The sequence below is a fragment of the Macrobrachium rosenbergii genome, chromosome 50 (genome assembly GCF_040412425.1).
Source record: "Macrobrachium rosenbergii isolate ZJJX-2024 chromosome 50, ASM4041242v1, whole genome shotgun sequence".
Taxonomy (NCBI): domain Eukaryota; kingdom Metazoa; phylum Arthropoda; class Malacostraca; order Decapoda; family Palaemonidae; genus Macrobrachium; species Macrobrachium rosenbergii.
In genome coordinates, this window is record NC_089790.1 from 17,125,001 (window position 1) to 17,130,000 (window position 5,000).

General features: G+C 35.1%; 1 protein-coding gene across 6 annotated transcripts in view; it reads left to right on the forward strand.

Annotated features, from left to right (window-relative positions):
- The window catches only part of LOC136832668 (cell adhesion molecule Dscam2-like), a 603,829-nt gene that overhangs the window by 514,223 nt on the left and 84,606 nt on the right, over positions 1-5,000 (forward strand). The gene's annotated exons all lie outside the window — the stretch shown is intronic.

Below are 5,000 nucleotides of genomic sequence, written 5' to 3' on the forward strand. Positions count from 1 at the left end.
TGCAGAGTAATTTTCCCAAGGGCGTGGGAACATGAGGTCATGAGAGGTCAGTTTCAAGTTCCGAGCGCGATGTTTGTATATGACCTGTGTTGAATATGGCAAATTCTCTCTCTCTCTCTCTTTCTCTTTTGCAGTCATAGGCTTCCTTTTAAGTGAGGTGGATGATGGCTTTGTTAGTTTAATATGGGGAATTCTCTCTCTCTCTCTCTCTCTCTCTCTCTCTCTCTCTCTCTCTCTCTCTCTCTCTCTCTCTCTCTATTTTCAAAAGTGGATCAAGACTGGAGGCAAGTAATTATAGGCCTGTGAGTCTGACATCTCATATTATGAAAGTGTATGAAAGGGTAATGAAGAAAAATAATGCGAAACATTTAATGAAAAATAGTTTGTTTAATATAGGACACACAAACCCAACTGTTAGTCCACTATGAAAGCATATATAAAAATATGATAAACGAATAAGATACAGATGTGATTACTTAGACTTTGCAAAAGCTTTGACAAGGTAGACCATAATATATTAGCGAAAAAAATTAGAAAACATAACATTGTGGACAAAGTAGGAAGATGGATAAAAGAATTTTTCCAAAACAGAAAACAGATAGTGATTGCAAGTGACGAGAAATCGGATGAAGCTAAGGTAATATCCGGTGTGCCACATGGTACGGTGTTAGCTGCATTGCTGTTTGTGATTATGATTGCAGACATAGACAGTAATGTTAAGGACTCGATAGTGAGAAGTTTCGCCGATGACACAAGAATAAGTAGAGATATTACTTGCGATGAAGATAGAAACTCGCTACAAAGAGACCTAAACAAAATATACAAATGGGCAGAGATAAATAGGATGATATTTAACTCTGAAAAATTTGAATCAGTAAACTATGATGATAAAGAAGGAATGCTATATGCATATAGAGGACCTAATAACGAGACAATCACAAATAAGGAAGCAGTTAAAGACCTTGGTGTGATGTTGAATAGGAATATGTTATGCAATGATCAAATAGCAATACTGTTGGCAAAATGCAAAGCAAAAATGGGGATGTTGTTCCGGCACTTCAAAACAAGAAAAGCCGAACACATTATTATGCTTTATAAAACGTATGTACGTAGTCTACTTGAATATTGCAATATGATATGGTACCCACACTACCAAAAGGATATTGCACAAATAGAGAGTGTACAAAGGTCCTTTACAGCTAGAATAGTGGAAGTTAAGGACCTTGACTACTGGGAAAGACTACAATTCTTAAATTTATATAGTCTCGAAAGGAGAAGAGAATGCTACATGATAATACAGGCATGGAAACAGATAGAAGGAATTACCGAAAACATCATGGAGCTAAAAATATCAGAAAGATCAAGCAGAGGTAGATTAATAGTGCCAAAAACTATACCAGGAAAACTAAGGAAAGCACAGAGGACATTAAACCACCACGCACCAGCACCGATAATGCAGCGTCTATTCAATGCGCTACCAGCTCATGTGAGGAACATATCAGGAGTGAGCGTAGATGTGTTTAAGAATAAGCTCGACAAATATCCAAGATGCATCCCAGACCATCCAAGATTGGAAGATGCAAAATATACCGGAAGATGCATTGGCAATTCTCTGGTAGACATCAGAGGTGCCTCACACTGAGGGACCTGGGGCAACCCGAACGAACTGTAAGGTCTGTGAGGTAAGGTTCGTAATGATACATTTCTATAGTGGCACTCAAAGCTTTTTGCCTGATAGACTCTTCAAGCAATTAATTTCAAAAAAACACGTGAGAGAGAGAGAGAGAGAGAGAGAGAGAGAGAGAGAGAGAGAGAGAGAGAGAGAGAGAGAGAGAGGAGAATTAGCCATATTAAACAAAGACTCACACCTAAAACTCACTAGAAAAAAGGAAGAAAGAAGTCTAGGTAAAATGACCATAAAAAGTAATGAAACTGAGTCGAGATGTGGAGGAGAGTGACTTGCCCTTCTCAGTTCTCACGGTGAGAATGAAGATTAAAATGGATCTTCAGAGAGCTTTTTAGCAACGTCGAGGTAACTTTTGTATCTGGGAGCAATTTCATACAATTTTTTTGTTATTTTTACCGACCTTGAGCTGTGACCTTGTGACCTTTTTTTTTTTATTTCTGCCGGAGAAGAAGTTGGGAGAAGGGCATTGTTTTTCTTTTTTCACGTTGATGGAAATTCTCAAGAAAGGGTAAACGGAATTTGGTGATGAGCTCGTACACGTGTATATATATATATATATATATATATATATATATATATATATATATATATATATATATATATATATATATATATATATATATATATATATATATATATATATATTTAATTATGTATATATACGTATACATATCTATCTATATTATATATATAACTATATATATATATATATATATATATATATATATATATATATATATATGTATATATATATATATATATATATATATATATATATATATATATATATATATATATATATATATATATATATATACATATATATATATATATATATATATATATATATACATAAATATACATTTATATACATTTAAATATAAATATATAGATATAGTGTATATATGTATATATACATTCACACACACACATATATATACATATACATATCCATACATTCAAAGGGCTTATATCTAAGGCGGTCACCCAAACAAGCACCGATCACACCCGACGTTCTCGAACTTCGTTAATCGAGCGACCAGTGAAATACTTACCGCGTCTCTTATACTCAAGCACGTGCATTTGCATGCAACTGCAAAAAAGCAGGCGCTTGTTGCAATCATTACCTAAAAGAGAAACTCCTCTGGTTCGCGAAAAGCGTCCGGGCTTATAATCGTCCCAGGTGGACGCCATTCTAGGCTTGAGACCGTCTCGGTAGGGGCTTATGGGGAAAGTTTTAAACGCTGTATCTCGTTCCCATGCGAGAGAGGTAAGGGCGTCTCGCCTCGGGGGTTTTCCGTAATCCGGAAAGTTCCGTAATGCGGCTTTCTCACGCGGCCTCTTACTAAGTGAGAACTGTTCTTCTTCTTCTTGGGATCTGATGTATAAATATGTGATGTATATATATATATATATATATATATATATATATATATATATATATATATATATATATATATATATATATATATATATATATATATATATATATATGTGTGTGTGTGTATATATATATATATATATATATATATATATATATATATATATATTATATATAAATATAATATATATAGAAGAGAGATAGAGTTATACAAATATAAAATATATATATATATATATATATATATATATATATATATATATATATATATATATATATATATATTTAAACACAAACATATTTAGAGAGAGAGAGATTAGCTAATTATGGGGTTTCTAGCGTTACAAAAGAGATAGAGAGATTAATTAAGTATTGGGGTTTTTCTAGCGCCAGAGAGAGAGAGAGAGAGAGAGAGAGAGAGAGAGAGAGAGAGAGAGAGAGAGAGAGAGATCTGACAGATAGCTACAAATGCTCCAATATTGTTCTTAGTGAAACAATGTCCTCATGAAAATTTATCAATATCAAAAATGAAATGTTTTTCCACTAAGTTTATATAAGTCCAGTGTCTAAAGCACTGATGTACAGAAAAGGCTCTGAATATAAATAATATATTTGATAACAATTCATGCATGATAATTGAGAACACTCGTTTAAGCCAAAGTTGTAGAAATTATTTTTCGTGTAAATGATTTCTTTATAGATTACTTCTTTAGAAATTATTTTGTAATTTTTATATCGTTAGCGCTTGTGCTTTTTTTCACCCCGGGGAGATCGTTTCTATCAAGCAATCTAGCAAGCTTCCGTTCAACCATTCTCCTATTTAATTGCTTCGCTGCGTAACTCTCTCTCTCTCTCTCTCTCTCTCTCTCTCTCTCTCTCTCTCTCTCTCTCTCTCTCTCTCTCTCTCTCTCTGTTGCAGTCATAGGCACCCCTTTTTTACTGAGGTTGATGATGGCTTTGCTGGTTTAATACGGGTAACTCTCTCTCTCTCTCTCTCTCTCTCTCTCTCTCTCTCTCTCTCTCTCTCTCTCTCTCTCTCTCTCTCTCTTAGGAGCCCCTTTTACTGCGGTGGGTGATGGCTTTGCTAGTTTAATGTGGTTAATTCTCTGTCTCTCTCTCTCTCTCTTCTCTCTCTCTCTCTCTCTCTCTCTCTCTCTCTCTCTCTCTCTCTCTCTCTCTCTCTCTCAAAAGATCCATTCATCATAGCGAGCCTTCTTCTATATAGTTCTGAGGCGAAGAAGCGTTGAGGAGATATACGCACACATCTCCTCTTAAATAGTGGTGTTTCTCCCCAACAGTAATTCGGGGAAGGCGAGAATGTATAGGGTGGGTGGGTGGGGGGCGGGGAAGGGGAGGACGGGAATGAAAAGCGTAAATAAAATGAAACATCTACACCTTTTGGTGAGAGGTTCTAGTGTTGGGGATGGTGATGGTGTTGGCGGTTGGTGGTTAGAGCTTTTACTGAGATGAGTTAAAGAAGGAGAAATACAGGTTTCTTAGAATGGTTGGCACTCTGCAAGATTGTCTTCTTCTTCTTCTTCTTCTTTTTTTTTTTAGGTCGAAATTCAACATCAGCAATTTCAGGATATTTTAGTAAATTGGATTGCTTGACCTCGGTCGAAAGAAAGTGATTACTTTTTGGTGGGGTACTGGGTTGCAAGTGAGTGCCACCAGTGTCAGGGAGTTGTTGTAACACTGTCTTCCAGATTGTTAAAGAATGATGTGTGGGCAGTTAGTTGGTTTGAAAACATTCTAAACTTAATATAGTCTGTTTTAGTGTTTTCTAAGATTGTCGTACCATTCTTTTATCAACCAGAACGAAAAATGCCAAGTCAATTGATTTGAGAATATTCTAAACCTCAGTATAGTTTGTTTTAGTGTTTTCTAAGATTGTCATATCATTCTTTTATCAACCAGAACGAAAAACGTCAG